General features: G+C 39.4%; 1 protein-coding gene across 10 annotated transcripts in view; it reads right to left on the bottom strand.

The window, feature by feature from the left end:
• NCKAP5 (NCK associated protein 5) overlaps positions 1-24,000 on the bottom strand; it is a 505,074-nt gene that overhangs the window by 281,245 nt on the left and 199,829 nt on the right. The gene's annotated exons all lie outside the window — the stretch shown is intronic.

The following is a 24,000-nucleotide window of genomic DNA, read 5'->3' as shown; positions in this document are numbered from 1 at the left end:
TTGGCAATAGAAATGCACCACTTCACTTCCAGGGGGATGGCAACTTCAGTGTTATTTATATAAAATATTTCAGAATATACCTACACAATAACATGCAATATAATACATTTGTATGACTGCAGTACCAACACTTTACTATTATTCTATACCAGCCACATTACTATTATTCTGAAAGCCTATCAGTAAGAATAAAACTCTCTTGAAATACCTCACCAAAACAAAAATATGTTTCAAACCTCATACTTCAGAAAATAACAAGTATTGGAGTAATATATGGAAAAGAATCTATATCTTCACTTTCTGGAGACAAAAGCTCCATTTTTATAGCTCCACTGTTTTACCTGTGGACTAATCACATTGGTTCTTCTTTGCATTAGGAATTGTTTCTTCTCTCTTATTACTAATTTGGTGTACGAATAAAGATTTTCATTGCAAAGTAGTTGGTTTTTCTGAGCTATTTATCTTCATGGCCAGGAACATGAGATAGCTACAACAGGGACAGCATGTCATCATGTCTTCTCAAGGTGAGGATGAATGTTAGCTGATTTTAATGATCATAATGTATGTATAAATGTACTTTTTTATTTTTCAGGACTGGAATTATTCTAAGTGGTTCTATCTTTTTGCTCACAGTAATTATTTTCTTGTTCTGCTTTAGAGAGAGAGTGGTTCCTTAGAGGCTGTTGTGACACAAGGAAATGGTCCCTGGCACAGATGGAGAGGAAGAGTGAGATGTTGCTCCCGAGGAGACTGTGCAAATGCACCTCAGCCATGTCCTGTTCAAACTGCATTGCTTGGAAAACTTTGGGGATTGTGAAACTGTTGCCCCAAGCTTAAATTGAAATCCAACTGCTGTAGGTAGATGTGTCTTGCGGATGTTACTTTCAGAAAACATTAAATAATGCAAATCCTGAGAAATGCCATGAACTTCAGTGGCATTAATATAGCTGTTTTACCAGTGCTGTTTAGATTAAACCCTCCTACTCTCCTTGCTACTCAACTGAGTTGAATTTCACTTGGCATACAGTACGTCAATTAAGCGGCAAGCTGCTTCTACGGCAATGCAAGTGAAGTATTCTGTATTACACAGATATTGCAGTATAAAAAAAATAAACTTTACAAATGCATAACAATGATTACTTGCAGTACCGAGTTCTTTAAAACAAGCTGCCTTTTTAACTTGCTGGTTTTTACTACAATGAACCTGGTATAAATTAGTATTAATACCTTTACATCTTTTTAATGTAATATTAAACAATATTCCTGATTTATTCATCAGTGCACTTTGCCCTAAGGGCAAGGATAGGATCAGCAGTTTTATTCTGCATAATTCTACCATGATAATATAAAAAAAACTCACTCTGAAGCAATTCTCTCAAAAATATTGTCTAGAAATAAAGACAGTGGGGAAAAAAAAGCAATGTGTTAATCCTGTACGACCGCTGCCTTAATTTTAGGTTTTCCCTGTGGCGAATCAGAAATATTACTATATTTCTCTTGAAGACCTGCAGTTCTGTATGTAATCTGTCAGTGTGCCAAAGTGACCTGAAAAAATCAACCATGATTTGATAGAAACATGATTAGAAGTACCTCCTTCCTTCTGTGCTGCTGTGGCACATTCACATGCCAGCCAATGTCCGAAGCAAGCCATCTGCTTCAGATAAGGTCTCTGTTCCCAAGCCCAGGTTTCTGCTCTCGTCTATTACCCGCTATCACAATAAGACAAATTCCCCAAACCCTGCATCAGAAGCCAGTAATATTTTGTCAACATGAAGGAAATAGCAGTCATTTGAGACTTAGAGCAACTCTGTGATTTTGAATAATATAGCACATTCAGTGAAAGCAGAAAATGTGAGAAAAAAACTCACAGTAATCACACTTATTTATGGCTGGACTCAATAATCTTGAAGGTCTTTTCCAACTTAAATGATTTTATGACTTTATATTCACAAAGACTGAATATAAAATTCAGTAAAGTACCGACATTTATCAGTACCCAATAGATCACATCGAAAGGAGTAATAGAAACATTTTGCAGCTTCCTTGGAACTCTGTCATACAACTGCTTGCACCATGTAGGCTTTGAGTAGCATGAGTAACTGTTTAGACTGACAAATTACACAGAGCGTCATTTTACAGTGCAAATGTATGACTTCAGGAGTTTGTATTATTGGAAGGAGGATCCAAGTGACTCACACATATGTCAGAAAAAAATGATGAAAACAGAAACAAGGTCCAATAACTGAATAAGGATAAGAATCATTTAGGTAGACAAGACTGATACTTATACTAGATACTAGTAAGATCAATCAGACGGGAGAAAGCACAGTAGTCCCCGGGTTTCCAAAGTGGCTTACAATTCTTCCTGTTCCCACTAGCAGAAGGCTAAACACTGACCCCCTGCAAAGCAGGAGGGGCTAAGGCTGCGTAAGGCCAAGTCAGCACTTCCCAAATTATGCCACATTTTTTATCTGAAGTTGCAGGCTCCAAATTAGTGCATTTTTATAAAGCTGATGATATTCTATAGCAGCTCTGCTGGTTGTGGAATTGCCATCCATGCTGTTATTCGCTATTGGACTAGACCTCAGCAGCCTGAGCTGCACTGGCTCTGCTTCAAGTCCCACTCCAGCCTCCAGCAATTCCTCTCAACTTGCAGGAGTACTGAGGAGTCCATGATTAAAACAAAAAAAGAGGAAGCATTTTTTAATCCTTTTCAGAATAATGGGTGAAACCTGTCTGCTTTCTTCTCAATCAGTTAGTTTCCAGCCAGGAAGATTTCACTCCTCCACCTATGCTCCTGTGATGGCAGATAACTGCGTTGGTTTAAAGAAGAAAACCTTATGTAATATGTGTAAATGCAGTAAAAGAGATTTCTAACAGCTGCGTTGATTCTGGCATCCAGGAGGAGTTGGTATGCAAATGTCACATGCCAGCTCATCTAATTTAGAGAGCATTAGAGAATTGCTTTACCAAAATAGTCACTAGTTTGGGCACAAACTACAAATATACCGAAGTATGTTTTCTGACAGAACTAAGTATCTAGCTTTGCAATGCTTGTTTTGCCGCTTTGTATCTTTCTTTTCTTTGTTAGCTGGACAGCTGTCAAATAAAGAAAAAATGGGGGAAGGGAAAGGAAATGACGTGCCTCCACTGAGGCCTGGGATCCACTGCTCGGTATTTTGGTTGGTTACGTGGGTATTTGTTCTGGCATATCCATGTTATTATCCTGGGCAGGGTATCAAAAATTATAGAGCACACAGAACATTTTCCCATCCATTGTTACAGAGCAAACCCTTAGGGCAACCTTAGGCTTATAGCACAGGAGTCCCTTGCTGGAAGCTGAAGGTGATAAATTTAAGCTAAAAAATAGCACATAGTCTCTGCCTCTCTTAAGGAACTTGCACAGCTTGGTATCAAAGAGAGTTTAATGAGCTTAGCGATATGTGGAAAGGATTAAGGGTACAGTCGCTGATCCAGCAAATCACTTGATTGCGTACTTAATTCAATAGGGCTTCTCATGCGCTAAAAGTTAAGCGTGCGCTTCTGCGCTTCTACCGGGCAGTGGGCACTCGGAGGTGGTGGCGTTGTGGTGGGATCAGGCTGTCCTGCAACAGTGATGCCCCAAGTCTCCTGAACCCACCTTCCTCAACCAGGCATGCAGGGACATGGCAGCTGCCATGCCTGCCACAGCAAGTTCCCAGCACAGTGCCTGCCTGCACAGTGGAAATGTCCCAGTTGTATAGAAATCAGAGAAACTGGGATAGAGACAAGGCCAGCACTCATCTTCCTACAGACCAGCTGTGAGGTAAAAGTCATATTCAGCCCTGCAGAGACCAAAGCCTCCCATTGTCCCTGTGGCACATCTAACTCCCTTCGTGGTTCAGTTGCGACAGACACTCATCAGACAGCCCTAACACAGTCCTCTGCAACACTACTCCTTGACTCCACTGATATTTGTATTTGAAACTAGACAGGAAAGATTAGCATGGATTTAGGCTCTTGGGCTTCACAGAGGAGGATGTTTGTCACTGCGGAGAAAAACACTGAATGAACAAGCTGATAAATGCACAGACAAGTTCGCACGAGTATCTCAAGCCATCCAGCCCTGGAGACAGGGAACTGCATAGAGAGCACACAATCAACTGAACAATGCAGAAAGTCGTATTTTCACAGGGAAAGGTTACTAGAAATCAAACAACAACAAAGTTGTCTGCAGCCAAACAGCAGACTGTTGCAGTTGGGAAATGCTGTTGGCAAAGCAACGAGGGGGACATTGAGGCTGTTACACTAAGTGTGGAGATACAAGTCATCTTTGAAGGATCTTGGAGAAGTGCCCTAGGGGAAAGCTTTAGATCTAGAGAGAGTGGCTTTAGAGAAGATTATAACTTCTATAAAATATTTATTTTTGTTATCATCCTGCTGCACAAACCTTTGATAGAAAATAGGCTGTTTCCCAGCAGCCCAAGAGGACTTATATATGTATGTATTCTTACCTGGACTATGTTTTTTGAATGTCTGAAAGTGTTATAATTAAGGATTTGGGTAAGCTGTATGTTATACAACATTACTCAGCTGCATACTAAAAAAAAATCAGTATATAAAAAAAAAAATAAAACCTCTTTGGATTAGGTATTTTCATCATTCCCTTCAAATACCGCACCTGGCTAGACTGCTTACCTTTGGTGCTAAGTACCAATAAAACCTCAACCATGTGCCTTAAGAAAAGTTCTTTTAAAACTGCCATTATTGCTGATTTATTCTTTTCCTACCTGATTGCAAAACATTACTTTAATTGACAGTTTTATTAACAACTGGCATGAAGGTGTACGTTTAGAGCCTCTGCGATGGAGCAGAAGGCTGGCAAGAGCCCTTGTGCACATTACACCATTACGGTAAAACAGCAATGATTATTTTAATAAATACGTTGAGTAAATTTTTTAATTGTTCAAAATCACTTAAGCCTCAGTAAACAGTTCACACTGCATCTCAGCTGCAGTGATTAAAACTGATTTACCGACTCCTCTGAAGCCACTTGTTTTCATAAGAAATCAGCTGGGTTTTCCTCCTGCTGCTGCTTGGCTTCTGCTTCGCACCCTACTAAATGGCACTATCCACAGACGACAGCAGAGTTTAATAAAGCCTGAAACAGCACAAGCTCATTAGCTAACGGACAGATTCTGCACCCTGTGCATGCTGAGTGCAGGGACGCAGAGAGAGTTGGCAAAGGAGTGCTATCCAGATTCGCAGCTGGCGTACAGACCCCCGCTGCATTTGAACCTTTGCCAGTTTGTCCCCAAAGTAGAAGCTCTGGGATAGTAACACGGGTACTCTGCTACTAACTCACACCGGATTTTGCGTTCTTCCCACACAGGGCCATGGAGAACAGTTTTATGTTATCTTCCACCAGCTTATAAAAACTTGTTTTCCACCAAGACATTCTCTACCAGCAAATCTCACAGCTCAGGCAGGCATGTGCAGGCGATACATATGGACCCGTATTCTCTGGGGGCTCTTCCCTGGCTTAGTAGACCACAGCTGGAAGATGAGGAACAGAGCTGGTAAAAAACATCGCCACCATTCCGATCTCCAGATGCTTGGCTGCTTTGTTTGCTCACCCTTTAAGGGTTACAGTGGTTTTACATGTCAGTTACACAACCTACATGGGCCTTGATATGGTAACAAAATCATAGCAGGTAGGAGGATAGCGATGATTCTAGGCTTAAATTCTGGAAGAGGAAAATCTAAAAAGTTCATTTAATTGAGGTTAATTATATTAAAGTAGATTTGATGTACATCAATTAAGCATCTTGGTACTGAGAATGAAGGAAAGAAACCCAGAGCTTTCCAGATCCTCCATGATGCTGAGGAGTGAAACTAAAAAGACAAAAATATATGTTTCAGCTTTCCAAAGGGAAGCCTCATGACAGATTCAGGCAGAAAAATAGCAGAGCAGTTTTCAGCTGGACTGGATGCTGCAAAATTCACAGTAATACAATACTGCCCACTGAAAATAGACACTTGGACAGACAATTTAAAACTGGGATACATTTTTTAAAAAAGTGCTTATTTGACAGGCTGGAATATTTTTCAAACTAAGATAGGACATAAAGTAAGAGAGTGCTGAGTAAAGTTAGAACTAAAACCAGAAAGAAGGACAGCAAAAGTGAGTAAGTACAGTGAACATGCCTAGAACTTGACAGATTTTTTTTGTAAAAATACCTTTTACTCCAGAAAGTTAGCATTTCTTTGGCCTAAATGTCTTTATGCAAATAACAGGATATGGAAGTCTTGTCATTTCTACTAAATACTGAGCAAATAATTCTATTTGGCTATGTAAGTAAAGGAAACCGGACATTTTGTCCAACAGGGAAATCCATGCTATTTTTAGCTGACTTCCTTTCCTTGAAAGAAGTATAAATCAGTAAAAGCAAATACAAAGCATTACGTGGAACTTACTAGAATTATCTTGAAATGGAAAAAGATGATATCTTACCAGAAAAGTTTCCATTTATTAGACATCCTCTAGGTCATGGAGTTTTTAACACAAGTTAGCGGCTTCAATGCATAATACATCAGAGATACACATTGTTATTGCTGGAACAACCCCCAAGGTCATATAAAAGTGTTTCTTACAAGCATCAATAGGTAAATGCCCTTGATTTGTATTTGGGGCCAAAACAGAATATCCTTTTGTAACCAGTCTGCATAAAGGCCAGGTGTCCATGGGTACCCATCTATCCTGAGCATTGCTCACTGTGAATGAAGTTCAAGCAGGCTGGTTAGGGCCTGATCCTGAGCAGCAGGCAGTGAGCAGGAATTGCAGCAGATGCAGGTGATGGTACAGATTAGGGGCTGCGCTCACCGGCGCTAGTCCCAAGGAAGGAAAAGTACAAGAAATCTCTGAGCTTCTAACCTACCAAAAAAATGGAGGCTATTGCAGCAGCCAAGGATTTCAGTGGGAAATAGGGAAAACCTGCCTTTTGCCAGGAAGAACAATGGATATGGACAAGGAGGTTGCACCACAGCACCCTTAGTGTATCTCCTGTGGAGGTTTGGGGATGCTGTCACAGTTACCTCAGCATATGGAACATTCTTGTCCTCAATCAGTGTAAAACGTCTCTATATAGTGAAATACAAAACGAACATACAAAGTAAAGCTTAGCATAGAGGTACATGTGAGAGTTCATGGTTGTTCAAATTTACTGATGACTTTGTGTAAGTTAAGGAGGTGTCAGGGTGTCAGAAATGTTTATATCCCAGAAATTCCACAAATGAAAAGGCATCAGTATTATTTAGGGCAATAGGAATTTTCTGTATAGCTAAAACAGATATTCAGAGCTTAAAAAAAAAAAATAAATAAAGGCAAGAAGATAAGGTGTGCAGATGTGCAGATTCTATGAGTTTGCTGCTACACAGTGTGTATATTTACATGAAATAATTAGCTGTAGTCTTGTGTATGTCAAATCCAATTTACATTAATAAACTTCCCCAAGCAAAGACACTGATGCTGTAAAAAAGTGCCCAGAAATGTTAGCAGCGATAAAGATGCAGAGTAAACACTGGAACATTTAATTAATCAGTTTCTGACATTACCAGGTAATTACAATTTCTGAATCATTTCTTGGATGTTTTTTATGAATATAAATCAACACAACACACAGAGGAACTGCTTGTTGGAGGCATTTGGCTTATGTAGACATATGGCACTTGCTTGTGCCTCACACTGACTAAAGAAGACAAGGAGTTATAGCAAGGATAGAAAAACATTCATGGGATCTATTGCAGAGTTGGGGAAATCAAATTCCAAGGTTATTATAGATGTTTGGGATTCACAGATAAAGATGCTTAATTCTCAGAATGTATCAGACCTGTTAACTCACTTGGAATAACCACTGCCACACATCCTAACAACAAATACCTAGAGACCTGAAGTTTTCTACCATCTTCTTTCACTGCTGCATTATCACTTGTCCTCACATTTATTCTGGAAACATCTGACAAGGAAGAAATCCAAGTGTATATTCATGTGGTGGGTTTATTTGTACTTAAAAACCAAACTACATAAAAAAAGCAGTAGTCTTTTAAAAGAAAAGTAGTCTTTTAAACACCTGGGGTTTAGCAAAACCCAAATATCAGCTCTTGGATGGAAAACAGAGAAACTGGAGAAGAGCAGAGAGAAGGCACTGCACAGTACCAGAGGCTGAGACTTCCATTCCAGACAGGTTCTGCTTGCTTTCTGCTGCCATCCCTTTTTTGCCCTCCTGCTACCATGCTCTGCTCTAGCCACAAACTTTTTCAAGGAGAGGAGGGAACTTTTTATAGCACATTTTGAATATTAATCAGCTGTGTCAAGGGCTCTGCTTGCAATGCCTCATACATTCATATCTAGAGTCAAGAAAAATGTATCTCAGTGTTAAAAATATAGTAATGCTCAGGAAATCTCAGAAGCTGCTTCCAGCACCCTGCCTCTTCCTGGTACGCTTAATTCAGTGGAACTACTCTGACTTACATCCATCCATCTCATCGATATGCTACACAAACATGTAACACAGAAAATTGATGGAACATGCAAATAAATATACTCCTAAACACCTGCGCATGGGTTTGCTTTTTCACTCTGTGTTTGTATAAAGAAAAAATGATTGCTCAGAAGCTAATACATGAATATACCTATGCATTTTCATAGCTTTATTATAAATGAAGCAGCAGCCATGCTCCCAGGGAGCGCTGTCAGCTTGTGTTCTACCTGAAGCATATTTAATGTCAGCTGCCATTGCCAGGGCTTGCACCTGGTTTAACTTAGGATACTGACTGATTGTAGGACACAGTGGAGTCTAAGACATGAATCAGTTATAAACTGTTGCCCAAATCACCCTCTTTCTTCAACCAAAATTTCCACTAATTTCCATGAGATATTCAAGAAAATAAAAGCATTCATAAATGCAACAGCATCAGCCCTGAGTGTGCAAATAAAAAAAAAATCTCTAAAACTTTCAATATATTTTCTTGCTGGTAACAATTGAATTCAACGTGTGCGAGGAAGCTAACCTTTCCTGGAAGTTCTGCAAAGCAGGTTTCCCATACAGAGCTCTGATCCCAACTGCTGCAGCTCGCCGACAACCACCGTCACTGCTTCCAAGATGAGCTCACAGTCCCAGCACAGGACAGGCAACAGCACTGTGGAGCCTGACTTTCTGGGGTCAGCGGATTAGTCATGAGAAGTGTGGCACTGTCTAAACGGTGCATAGGCTAGACAGCATCATGTGATAATGGTTGGAGATAAACTTTAAGTATATCAGGGATTTAGTGAAAGTAGATTTAGTGAGAGCAAAATATTTCACTGTAATGGTAAGCTATAAGCAGGAAGTTCAGTAAAGGCCCAGAAAGGGAGTAAGAACTGGAACATTTGCGTCAGCAAACAGCATACAAGCATGCATTTATGTTGCATAGGCCTGTTAAATACTTAAGCCAAAGAAGTGCCTTTACTTATATCGGCTAATTCTCAGTAAATTCTGGGTGGAGGATATAGCACAAAGGCACTGAAAGCACAATTTCTTGCTAGGCTGCAACTCCAACCCTGTCATCCCTACCGATGCTGTAAACATACACACACATCAGTCTGGTACAGTAGTGGCAATTAGCTGTGCTGGCAAGATTAGAGCATACAGGGACTAAATGGGCTACAAAATGACACAGCAGAGTGCTGCTCGGGTTCAATTCTCTGCAGGTATGGAGCTTTACATGAGCGCGATGCTCCAGCTCTTATCTGCCCCAGTGACAGGCACATTGCAAGTGACCATGCAGCAGCCTCTTATGTCCTTTTGGAAGGCAGAGCAAGCTGCATGCCAGCCAAGGAAGGTGAGTATAAAAAGTTGCTTTGATGGAAAGCAAAGAGCTAGAGCCATGCTCCCAGAATAGCTGCAATGCATGAAGAAAGGATCTTGGGGATGGCCTTTACTGACCTGTAGTCAGAGCTGGAGCATGGAGAAGATGCAGTTCAGTGAATATGGATGCACATTGTGGAGTTCAATGTGTAGGAATAACTGAGCCTAACGTAAAAGTTTTCATAAAGTAGAAATGGGTAGTTTTAACTCCTCTCTTATGTTCCAAACAAAGCAAAACTCCCTCTTCAATTCCTGCATATAACAATTGTATTAATAATCATTATTATCTTGCGCTTTTATTAAGTGGCCTAATACATTATTGTTTTGCCTTCTGAACACTGGTAACTTCACTATGCCATATACAGAAGGTGCTAAACAAACATAATGACACTACTCCATTTAAAGAGAATCTATTTCCTTTTCACAAAAATTAAAGCGAACCTTTAATTCATTCAGCATTTTAGAATTCACAGGTATAATGCAGTACCAGTGAAATCAAAGCTGTAATTTAGCTCCTGGTTAACGCTAATAATTTTTCTGCAGCTGAATAGTGCTGCACGGAATTGCAGATCCATCTCAAATGTTATGTGCCTAGAGATATTAGTCACAGTTATTGCAAAACAGTCTGTTTATTCAAATAAGACTGAAAAACTATAGTGTGAAAGGCTTGAAAATACTTGTTTGTAGATTAATATTCATTGTTGGCTGCTACACAGGATATATAGTGACAATTCAGATTACATGATAGCTTTCTGTTTTATATACCAGCTTGCCAGTTAGCATTCAAAAATATAACTTTAAAAATGCCCTTAATTTTATGTCTAAAGTAGCTAGTGATAAACTTTGCTGTCAGTGTTTCTTAAATGTGAATCTTTCAATCCACAGGGAACTTAATGTGAATTAACAGTGAGAATATAAAGATAAACCTTTATATTTCTGCTAATCTAATTTTTTGCCATTAACTGTTGCTTACTGGAGAAGTTCTTCACAGTATTTAACTGAATTGCATTTTCAAGATCTTAGCATCACCACCTGGAAAATCTACAGCAGCAAGTGATGAGTAACTTGCTCATCAATTAGTGTACCTGCTGCTCTACTACCGACTTTGTGATGTTTAGACACTGCATCTTTCTTGGGGAAACAAAGAAATATACACAATTTCCTGCAGAAGCCTTGGTTTTCACTGACCCGAGACACAAATATATATCAATCCTGTGCCTAAAAGCATTTTATTTGATTTTTTCACATGAAGGTGATGTCCCGTTTCCTGTGTGTAATGTCAGCTTTAGCTGGAATTGTGCCATCCTTGATGGAATTAACTGAGGGCATGTCAGTCCAAACCAAAGACAGCCAAGAGATACACAAAGTAATGAGGTTTTCCTCTCTACTCTTAATGGGTGATTTCTAGAGTAATTGGATAGCAAGATTTTTAAACACTGGTTTAAAAAAAAAAAACAACAAAAAAAAAGAAGCGTCATTTAGGGATCCTAATTATTTTACATAAATAGTCTTGATACATTCTGACCCCTTGCTGTCATCTAGCACTTGTTAAGCATCTCATGTTTTGGAGTATTCAAAATTAGTGGCAATAATTTATATACAACAGAAGGGTTGAAATACTGCATCTGAACTGTGTAGGCGCTCCATGCATGAATCACGGACAAGGGCTGATGAATTACGTTAATTTCTATAAGCCTTAAGATGTTTGCATGCATACTCTAGATCAGAAGAGTGAGTTTGTATTAAATCACAGGAGAAAAAAAAAATACCAACTTCAAGAAACTTTAAAAATTAAGAGAGATTCCAAGCCAGAAAGTGATAGAGAATAAGGTATGCATTTCCTTTCAAATCTTGATTGCCTATACTGACATGCATTTCATATGTATGATTATGGAAAAGCTGTCTCACAGCTCGGATAGTGGCAGTGTTTACAGCAGTGGTGGGGCAGGCCTTGCAGAATTCCAGTTCGCATGGGAAGTCTGCAGGAATGGTAGGAGCTTCTCAGATCTCACTTCTGACATAAAGAGAAGCTTACCACATAAATATGTTTTCAAAGTGTTACAGACATCAAGATAGCCATAAAACTGAACCACTGTAACCACTCAGCCATACTCATGTAATCTTGTGAGGCTTCACTGTGAAAAGTGCTGTGCATATGCAAGTCTCCATGATACTGCAGAATGCAACTTACTCAGGGGAGGAAAAGCATTTTTCAATCTTTAGATACAGTCCTTATTCATTTAGAAAGCATTTCCACAGCCATCAAGTTGGCAGTATTTAAATTAAAACCCTTTGAAAATCTCTTGTTTTCCAACAGGAAATGTTTTCAGGGATTGGCATTTCACATGTATAGAGAAATTTACAGTGATCATACCCTGATGACAAGTCTAAGAGAGGATTTACATCTAATGGGAATGATCCAATTTATTTTTCATACAGTAATACCGAGTGGCTATTGTGAACATTTCATTATCAAAGAAATTAAAGACAATACAAGAAAATTAATGTTTTAAGAGAAAGTCGTATGGTCCATTTAACTCTTCTTTTGACTGTTCACAAAATGTAGTAAGATAATTTGCTTCTTTTCATATGCCTGAATAATAGAAATAACACTTTCCATAAATCATATACAAAAGCTTTAAGAGCAAAAGCAGGCTATTCAGTATAAAGCTTTCAGATTTCTTCTGTATAAATGTGTATCTGTATACTTCAGGAAAACCCCTCTCTAAGAAAAAACTCTTACATGGAATATTAACCTTCCTCCTCTTCTCCTTTCCAACTTTCTTCTGTTTGGACATCAAACATTCTCACTGCACAACAGTAGTGTCCTCTCCTATGGGACTCAATTGAGATTTTGTCACTGACTCAAGTCTCACACACCTACTATTTGGGTGTGGAGATGGTGGTACGCTATGAAAGCACAGCAAACACTCCTAGCAGGAAGATGTCTCAATGCTTTATGGTTAGAGACTTGTAGGGAAGCTCTCAAAAGTTTTGCTGGTGAGGAAAACCAATTCTTTTGTCTCGCCTCCCCTTCTTCCAAGCACCCTTTATAATTCTGAGTCTTGTGAAAAAAAACAAGTTTGACCAAAAGTGAATTAATAGGACCTTAGAATGCCTTCTCCATGAGCCTGGGATATGGCTGAACAGCCTCACTGCAGAAAAGGCCCTTGACCTAGCATCCCAATGAGTCCCTCCCAGGGAGGACACTCAGAGTAGGATTTCAGATTATGCCCAGCCCTGCAGTGCTTACTTAAATGAGTGCATCTCAGAGCTCAGTATGGCCTGGGACTATGAGTCCAGTCACTTGTGCCTGTGTCACTCCAGTTGTTGAAGGGAAAAGCAAAAAGCACAAAGGAATCAAAAGAGCACGGGGTTAGATGGGGCATTTAAACATTTGAAGATGAAGATAAACACCTAATGAGATTTTAATGAGAATGTGTTCATTCTGCTCCCTTGGAGATTTATGAAATGCCTCTAGACTTTTGGTAGATTTCCAGGTCTGTCTCCCCACTCCTTCCTATGTATCTAACAGCATTGCTTTTCTCTTTCTGAGAGGAGGAGGGCAAGGAAGCCCAGCATATAAATTCCTTTCCTTTAATACTTGCATTCATACCGAGTAAGACAAAAAAAAAAACCACCCTCCTCTCTACATATTTGAACAACACAATCATTTATGTGGATAGCTGAATTCCCCCTTATATTACTTTGCATTCATGCATCAGATGCCTGGGGCCGGAAGGACATGCTGAATATGAGTCTCTGTCTAGCCACAAAATAAATACGGTGCAAGCGGAGGATTAAGATGAGGCAAAGGACTCTGCTGCTTCACACTGCAAAACACTGCAGGCTCTCCTGAAATGCCGAAAGAGAGAAGAATTTCACAGTGATAATTTGACTGATCTCTGTGCTGGGGGAAACTGAGTCACTGAACAAGTCCTATTCTCTTGAGTCATACTGGCAAGACCATGGCAGAAAGGAAGATGTCCTCAGTCCTTCCAGTCCTTTAGTCTGGTTACATCCATCTCCGTAACCTGGCATCAAAAACATACCAAGTATGTGTGTGCATTATACATACTCACACACACACGTACAAAACTAAAGCTAATTCAGAAAGTGTGTGTTTAGTTAGGATCCAGTGACTTAATCTTAGAGTCTCAAAAACTGGAGAGGCTCTTTCCAAAAGAGAGTTACACAGTCAGCCTTAGTGACATCTTAGGGACAAGTGGTTTTTTGCTTTAAGAGATTGTACTGCCTATGCAAATACGTATCAGCTAATAGATCTTAAGTCATACTGATTTGTTTTACCTTTTAAATTTTGATTAAAAATACCTTTAGATTATTTGTCTCCTAAAACACTCTAGATTAGATATTCCTCTTTCAAATCTAGTAGTAAGTTATTAATCAAGCCAGAGAGTTCTGATTTCCACAAATCAGTAATCATTCATTTAGCTATGATTAGTGCTACAGGGGGAAACCCTTTGTTTTAAAGAAGACAGCATTCAACTCTTAACAGAGTACGTCATAAATGTAGCTTGGAGTTGGCATAATGTGGAGATGTACTATTCTCCCAGGAGATCTGAGGATTTCCTCCTCATCTAATTTTAATTTATAGCACTGATACGCTACAACTGATCTATCTGAAAATACTTTTGCACACAGAAGACAGGAGACATACTAATATCTACCAACAGGAAATTCTTGAACGTGATTTCAGACTCCAGAAGTATTTCCTAAATGGAAACACTAAGTAGTTCAACAATGATTATTCGCATCCCCTCAAACCTTTGGGAAAGTTTGCAAAATAGGCTGCTTTCCAGTGGATAGCACTGCAATTCCAGTGACACAGGAGTACAGTATGAGGCTGGATTTCACCATTTCTACCACCAATGTACAGTACTATTTTCATCAGCATGTATTAGCTCCCAGAGAGACAGACATGGAGCCCAGCTTATGCCTGCAAACAGCTTTTCCAAGACACGACTGGTGACATTTCCCACTTCCTTGACTATTTTTCTCCTGTTGCTCCTGTTATGACTAAAACCAGAAGGATTATATTTTTCTCAGTGGGAAATGTGCCACCTGCTGTTGAAAGGAAAGCAATTACTGTGTCCTCACTAAATCTTGGGCCTTTCTGTGTAGAGCTTGAGAGCTTAAATATATAAACATCCCACACTGTGTCACTGTAAGTGGTTAGGCACTGCAGAACCCCAGCTGGGATCCCCTGGATGTCACCTTCAGCGCCTGTTAAGCACAGGGAAAGGTGCCAAACCCAAGTGCCTTTCCTGTAACTGTGTCTAATCAGTGGTAAGTAAAAGTGAATGAAGTGCTCTTAGTTCCTGCACAGGACACCTCAAAATATCACATTCTTCCTCTCCTCCCTTACTCCAGGAGTCAGAGTATACTTTTCAGCTTTACTCAAACAAGATTTATGTCTGCCCTGCATTTCTGGAGTTGTTTTCACTCCTTTTGTGTGGTTTTATGTGACTGTAAACCTGTCTAACAAAGGGACAGGTATTTTATTTGCACAGTGTCAGATGCTATTTCTCTCCTATTATCAAACAGAAATAGTCTTTTAAACAAAATGGGAAATAAAGCAACTGGACATTTACATTTGCAGCTGGCCAGAAGCAGTAGAAGAATCAAACTCACAAAATGCATGTATTTTTACATGTATATAAAGTGTATACTGTTGGAACAAGTCCAGAGAAGGGCCACGAGGATGATCAGGGGACTGGAGCACCTCTCGTGTGAAGACAGGCTGAGAAAGTTGGGGCTGTTCAGCCTGGAGAAGAGAAGGCTGCATGGAGACCTCATAGCAGCCTTCCAGTATCTGAAGGGTGGCTATAGGGATGCTGGAGAGGGACTCTTCATTCGGGACTGTAGTGACAGGACAAGGGGTAATGGGTTAAAACTGAAACAGGGGAAGTTTAGATTGGATATAAGGAGGAAATTCTTTCCTGTTAGGGTGGTGAGGCACTGGAATGGGTTGCCCAGGGAGGTTGTGAATGCTCCATCCCTGGCAGTGTTCAAGACCAGGTTAGACGAGGCCTTGGGTGATATGGTTTAGTGTGAGGTGTCCCTGCCCATAGCAGGGTGTTGGAACTTGATGATCTTAAGGTCCTTTCCAACCCTAACTATTCTATGATTCTATGATTCTATATGTAAGTGTATATGTATACACACACAAAAGGATGTATAGGTGCATGCTAAAAGGCAGTAGTTTTTAATACATATACTTAGTTTCTCATGAGTCTATTGCTATTTAGAAATTATTTTTTACCATGAAACTGAAGAAAATGCACACAAATACTGGAAAAGGAAAGAGCACAACTATGACTAAATTTAAGAAAAAATAATCTTACACTAATTATGAAAGGAAGTTTCTAACAGTATTGATCACTGCCCCAGGATCTAGGGAATTGTATCTAGAATCATTTCTAGGAAAAGGATCAGCAGCTTCAGTATTGGGAATCATTTCAGAAACAGAATAATTGAGGTTGAAATGGACCTCTGAGTTATCTGGTGGAACCCCTATGCAAAGCAGGGTCAACTTCAAAGTTAGATCATATTAAAGAACGTCATATCCAGCCAAGTTTTGAATGTCTCTAAGAGTCCACAGCCTCTCTGGGCAATCTGTTTCAGTGTTCAGTCACCCTGATGGTAAATACCAAACCAGAATTTCCCTTAAAGCAACTGTTGTCCATTGCTCATTCTCTTACTGTGCACTTCCAAGAAGAGATTAGCTCCATCTTTCTCTTTACCTTTCCCTTAAATAGACATAGACAACAACAAAATCTCCCCTTAGCCTTCTCTTCATACCCCTGAACAATCCAGTTCTCCCACTCTTTACATCTGCTGTCCGAGGCCCATCTTAGTAGGCAGCTCTGGACCAGCTCCAGCATATCCAGAATGGACCAGTAAGGAACCTCTGTGCAAGATGCACTCCCCTGGCTTCCCATCAGCAAGGCAGCTCCTGCTCTGAAACATACAGCTTGCTATTTATTCTTCAAAATGCCTATTTTATGTTACATAGCTGTGGATATACATAGAGACATACGAATGTCTAAATCCTAAATATACGTAGCTTCTGAAATCTGTGGCAAGCAATGTCACAGATGGTTTATTAAAATCTGTAGTGTTTACAGTATATTTTCTATCACATTTCTATACATTTTGGATAAAGCCAGTTGAGATCAAATATACAAATTTTCAATGAATATGTATTAGGTAAATTTTACCCCTATGTAAGCACCAAATAAAGAGATTCGGAGAATAGTATTTACATAATAAATTAAACATGTTCCCCAGTTCAGGTACATTATGTAGGCTGATCCTTCAACAGCAACTGAGAACTGGTCACCTATTAACTTTGCTGTTGAAATGCTATTGGCTGTGGAGATAGAAACACTGTTTACTTGCTGATAGTGTTTGGCAGGATTCGGAAAGGCTGTGGAGGGCTCGAATCTCACTAATTCAGAAGGCTGCAGGTGGCAGGAATTACTCAGTGTGCAGCATACACAGTAAGAACACTGTATAATACAGTATATGCAATATTGCTCCAGCTTTTCTCTTTCTGTACCACAAAATACTTTTCTAAGAGAATTTTTATCACAAAATTAAATATTGTGCTTTAATATAGTTTACTACTATGAATGACAGAGGATAGTTGCATGCTGAAAGCAACTTTCTGTTCACCTAACTTTGGTGATCCTTTTCTGGTTTTCTATAGAATTTCTGATCACATGTTCAGATGCCTAGAAACAGATCAGCAAAAAACAGAGGGTACACACTACAGTCCATGTTTTCCTTCACATGATCTGATAGAAACGAGGGCTTTTAGCATTTGGCTAAATTTAAACACTCTGGCATATGCATAGGTAACTGTTCAAAACTGCAGCGCATGGGCTAAAAAGGTATTTAACAGCTTGACCTATAATATCTTTCCTAAGCTGTGACTCTGAAAATAAATACAGCATGTGGTCTTTGCTGAGACATACCAAAAGATTCAGTGATAATATAAACACAAGGCTGGGTGCTTCCTTTCCAAATCGTTTTGTACATGAGTTGCCAAGATCTGTAACATACAGATATTTTATTTTATTTCTTATTTTTATTTAATTTTTAGCTCTCATTTAATTCTTTTCTGTTTCTCTTTTCTTAAAGCACTCTGGGAAAACTAACTTTTAATTCCATAGTCATTATTTCACCCGCTTTAATTAGGGGATCTCAGTATGCCCTGTGAAAGTTCATGAGGTTCCCTATGACTCTTGAAATAGCACTTTGTATCCTCTGCTTATAACTTCATATGACTCTAATATTAAGACACAACTAGTATCATGATCATATCTACGAGAGGTTTGTACTGAAGACTACAGAAGAGACATACTACATTTCTCATCTTTTCTCAGCTGTGGATAAAGATGGTACCGGACCACTAATCCTTTCTATATGGGCAGATGGCTGTTTGATGTATGTACTCATCTACAAACAAAATTCAGAAATTCATTTGGTTTTCTAACCACTTATTACATATTACTGGTCTCTCTTCATTTAACATCAAAAGTGCAAGTAAGAGGACTGCCTTTCTTTATATTAATTGTTCAGTCGATTACTCACTAGTAGTAACACTTAGCATTTATACAGTTCCTTACATCTCTAAATTACTTTATAAATCTTGGTTTATCAAAAAGTCAGGCTTCTTAACACAACTTACCTTTTAGGAATACTGTCTAACCAGAAGGGAAAAAAGAAAAGTGTCACAGTGTTCTTTGTTAAATATTTAGTAGTTAGAGGCACCAAAGCATGAGCTTGGACAAGGTTTTGCATTTCAGTCTTATGTCATAAATTCTCTTCTGCATTCATGGAAACAAGAAGGCTACAAAGGGGATGAGAAATGAGAGAAAGAGTAAGAAAACATTATGCCACTGAAGATTAATTTACTGAAGGATTTTATAACACACCTAGTGTTACCTGACTGCCCAGTACAGGTCAAATGTCAGAACAAACTTTCCCTGCAGGGTGGTCCTATCTAAGGCTAACTTAACCAACTTTTGAGGATGAAGACTAGTCATGGATAAATTGCATGACTGTGGCTCTCCTTACTGCTTGCTAAAAACCCACTGCAGATTTTTGTCAACAGATTTAGGGTAATATTCTTCCAAATCAATGCCCTCCCTACCCTCAGCAACTTAAAAAGCTTCTTGCATCAGTTTTCTTTGTATACAGCTGCTAAATTACCCAACATAATGACTATAAGTAACAAAGCTAGGACTCTAGTGAGTAACTCACAAAGTTACAGATGTCAACCAAATGTCTTTGTAATAAGAAGGGGACAAAATTAAGCAGAACCCTGATGTAATGTTACTCAGTGTCCATGTAGTTCAATGCAAGTGTTCCTTGCCAGATACAGGCATGCAGCTGCCCTGGGTGCAGGTTATACCTGACACATGCTGTCAAGAACTTTTCCTTTGCATTATTTCAAGTTTATCCAAGATGCTGCAAACCAACTTTTATCTAAAAGAACCTATTCTTGTCTAGGCAGAGCAAAATAAATATAGGTGTCTATATAAATGGAAGACAGTTTATGTCCAGATTTGTATGAGAATAGATTAGTTTCCAGGTCTATGCTGGAAGTGGTCACTATGCCACAGAGCAGTACCTGAAATATGTTTATGAAAGAATCCTAGTCCTTTCTGTAGGGAATTAAGCACACCTTCCTGCCAAGAACAGATGCACAAACAGATACATAAAGGGGCCAATGCCTTTTTTGGTTGTTGGCCCACCATAATTGCTAGGACTGCCTTAAGTATGTGCTGCTGGCACTGTGTGTTGTGACACGTCAGGACCAGATGTGTTCCTGCCAGCTCACACCAAATACTAGGTGACCGCAGCTATTCTCTACCTCAGTGCTGCTGCATAAGAAAACTGACTATTAAAATTTATCTTCCATGGAACAGCTCGCTTGAATGTTACTTATTATTGTTCAAGCATTCACCAGGCTGAAAATTCAAGTTTAAAAAAAGAAATAATTTCTTGATATTAGTTGTACAACTAATGTTTTAACAATCATAAAACCAATAAAGAACTGCAGGCTTCAAAATGTGCTATTTAAGTGAGGCAATTAAAAGCAATGGTCCAGTGTCAGTAACAGTTTCTAGGGGTTGAACGAGATAAATAAACCTATTAAAATAAGTGGATGCTTAACCTCAAATCTTCACACTATGTTGGGTATTGTTTAGAACATTTCTGCTAGTTTGTAAACGATAATGTCATTGCAGTATAGTTTTAATCATTAACTGTCCAGAAGTCAAGAAGATTCCAGCAGTTACAGTTACACAACCTTTCAACCAAGTGAATCCGCTTAGAATTTGAGTTTAATGCAGATGCCAGTATGTCATCATACCACAACTTTCAGATGGTGACAACCACAGCTACCATGTGTTATTACTAAGAGTTACAAGAAAACTGGAGGGGCAAATACAAAGACACTTCCTTACCTAACCTTCTTCCATATTTCTTTTTTGTTTGCTTAGGAGCAGCTTGCTAGGAAACTTGTTGGAAACTGCTACAGCAAACAACCAGCCCTCCAGCAAACAGCAATATGTCCTTGGGGAACAGCTGTGAGATCATTTATGTTATTCAAATATGCAATACAAACCCATGGCTAGTTGGTTGGTTGTTTTTTTTTTTTGGTTTTATTTTTCTTTTTACTTGGGAAACAGCTTTGGGAGCGTAAGCAACTGCTTTCAGAAATCCTTACATTACAGTAAGTAACCTTGTTATTCTGTGATGCAGTTGAGTATATGCAAATACCTGAATTTGTCTACATCTGTCGAAGAATTTGTTCATACACACTTATAATTCTACAGCACCTTCCAAAACTGCAGGAAGAAAAGCCAACAACTGAATTTTGCACAAGCAATGAGTGATACTGAAGTTTTCAGTCTGAGAATGGCAACTTGGAACATTTTAAATGAATCTCATTTTCTGTTTCCTTTATATGTTGCAAAAGTCAGGGCTCATAAGGGGATCTCCAGTCAGACACTTGAACTTTGGAATTATGGAATGGTCACTTAAGATTCCTTGAGATTAAAGCCTCATTTCTTTCACAGCAATGATTGAATAAGGAGGGAGTTAGGGGACCACAGCAACTGGAGATGCATTTTTAGTCTGTATAGGCAGATTCTTATCCCATGCTGGCAGAAAACTGCAGAAACAGAAACACGAGTATGTGCAATTATTTGTAAGATTAGGACTCTCAATACCGTTTTCTAAAGGAATGCTTGATTTTCTAAAACTTTAAGTATCTCAGTTTTGGATATATTTCTGATCTTCTTTGTTTTAAGCAGGTTTCATTGCCACAGCAGAGATACAAGTCTTCTTGCGAGGTTCTGAAGCACATTAGCCAAAAGCTGAGTACTGTGAATATTTCATTTCATCCTGACGGCTGTGTTAGGTTAAATATTAACATGCAATAAACCACTATGCTTACAACAAATAATAACAATTTAATTGACAAAAAGTAATTCAAGTGTCTAAATTTAGCCATTGACACCACTAACAGTAAAGTGGTTGAAACAGAGAGAACAGTAGCAACAGTCATGCAATTTAGATGGACCATAAACACTTCAAAAAATCTACTTTACTAAAAATGTTTTGATTAAATAAAAGTGGTTTGCTTTTTTAAATAAAGGATGTAAATGAATTAACAGCACATTTTAGCCATCTTGACATGTTTAGTTTGTAGGATAAATTGTGCAATGTGCCACTTGCATTATAAATTGATGGGGGGTCTTGTATTTTACAAAAATGACAGATATTTAGGCTCCTGTGCATTTTTTTGTTTCATTTTAAAACTGGTCTCATGGGCTTTTGCTTAATAAAAGTACATTGCTCTAGTTGTAAGTCATAAATAAGCCTGGGCTTGGCTCAGGGCTAGCAGAGGAATCCTGGACTCCAGAGGCAATGAAGAAATGCCAATGACATTTGACATCCTGCAGTTTTTGTGCATGACTTCATGGGGACGGGCAGGCGGGTTGAGGTGGTTGCAAGCAGTTCAACAAACTTCACTGGGAGCCCTGGGAGCTTCATAGGAGGTAAGGAAGTGCAGGCATTCGGACAAAAACCACTGAAGGTGGATCGTTAAGAACTCAGGAGGAGCTTTAAATTACCCAAGAGAATCCCATTATAAGCGAGCACACCCTTCAAAACTGACCTCTTCTGAAAGGCTTTTAATCTCAGGCTGTCTCCAGACTTCCAAGTGGAATAACCTGATAGCTTTCCATCTTCATATTTTCCCTAAACATTATGTGCTATTTCCCTAAATACTATGCTCCCATTTCTTTGAACCAAAATGCCTAGAAGATTGTGCTGAAGAGAGGACAGAGCTGGAGAACTCTGGGTCCTTCATTTTCAGTAGTTCCTTGCAGGGCTTGTGGTAATTAAAAGGTATCACTGAACCCAGCTGAATTTTATCTTTTTTTCAAGCATGTCAAACAGTTCTGTTCGTTAGAAGTCACCAGTATGTACTGCACTGCTCTCTCCTTCCACCACAACAAGAACAGAGTGAGCAGTAATACATGTACTAGGACTACAGCAACTAGATCTGCCAGTTCTGAGGAACTGAGGCTGGCAAAGAGTAGTTAAGCCCCCACTTCTATAAGCCCTGTTTCTGTGGGCTAGGAGTGGATTTAGACTTCAGGTGGGAGGTGTCAGCACTCCTGAGCACAGGTTCATGTAGCCCTTTCACTGAAGGGTCAAGTTTTCAACAAGCTCAAAAAGGCCTCAGGTTTCATGGTTTTATGACCTTTCATAAAACAAGGGGGAAAAATGTGGGGACCAGTGTTTGCTTGAGGATTACCTCAATCCCCTGCTGTCAGTTCCAGAAGCGAAGTCCATTATTATACCTCTGCTGCTGCCTTGAACAAGTTTCTACAGTGTAAATGAAACGATTCTTATTATCTGCCCACAATGGTGATTGATAAGTTTGCACTTTACAGAACAGCTCACTGCTCTCAATTGCCTCATCATTGATTTTCTCTAGGCCATGCCTCTCCTGTCATACCACACACAGAAAGCCTCCTTCCACGAGGTCAGTCCAGATGCAATGAATTTTACTGCTGCTGAAACTCACTTCATCCCAGTGGAAATTTGCAGAGATGGAGCTAAGAGAAAAAATCCTGTTACTTTGTCCTTGCTAGCTCTGCTATTTGCTTCCTGCAATCCATCCCACTGTGTTCCCACTGAGGGTTTGATTTTTCATCAGGAAGAGAAAAACCCATCACAGAGGACAGAGCAGAGAGAGGACTGAGACAGTGTGAGTCCCTCCACTGACTAGAGACCACCCCTATCATAACTGCATACCTGCTCACCCAGAGGCGTTGAGCGTGCATCGTCCTGCACCATATGAGATAGGTGTCAGTAAGGAAATTAAGAGTGAGAGAACCTGAAGAGCTCACAGGATAAATGCAATTACATTTTTAAAAGCCACTAAAACTCAAGATCCTGAATCCTATATATATAAAAAGTAAAACATTTCATTCCACTTAGGCTCAGAATTCCTTTCCCACTGATAGGCCAAAATTAGAAACACATTTTCAGGAAGGCTTAAGTCCCAAATAGATATGTAGCCTTCAGAAGGGCAGCTCTGTCCCTGCAGCCTTCTCATTTTCCTCTGAGCAGCCATCTGTTTGGCCAATTAGATGTCTGGTATTAAAAATCCAATCACAAGGAAAAATGGTATGATTTATACAGAATGGCTATATACTTCTCCTCCCTTGCACAGAGCAAAATGCACACGCTAACACTACTCCATCTGCCTTATGACACAGATATACAGCCATCAGTTCCTCTGTCTATCAAGCTCCAACCACACTGTGCTTCCTTCCAAGTTGACGTGTGGTGATAATAAGAGCATGACAAATCGATCTTCTGCTGTGGCAAGTCTTTTGACGCTGCTCTGAGAGCAGTTTGAATCTGTTGGGAACATGAGATTAAAGGAAAACTGAAATTTAAAGATCAGACTGAATTATTTGCTGCACCTGAAATAACTGGGTGGCTCTGGACTGGTGAATGTGGGCCATTGTTGTCTTCAGCCACATCCACAAAATATCTA

This window comes from Pezoporus wallicus, unplaced genomic scaffold (genome assembly GCF_028554395.1).
Source record: "Pezoporus wallicus isolate ANWC-B61680 ecotype Strahan unplaced genomic scaffold, APGP_CSIRO_Pwel_v1 contig_4166, whole genome shotgun sequence".
Classification (NCBI taxonomy): Eukaryota; Metazoa; Chordata; class Aves; order Psittaciformes; family Psittacidae; genus Pezoporus; species Pezoporus wallicus.
Note: the sequence above shows the minus strand (reverse complement) of the source record. Positions and strands in the feature narration are given on the sequence as shown.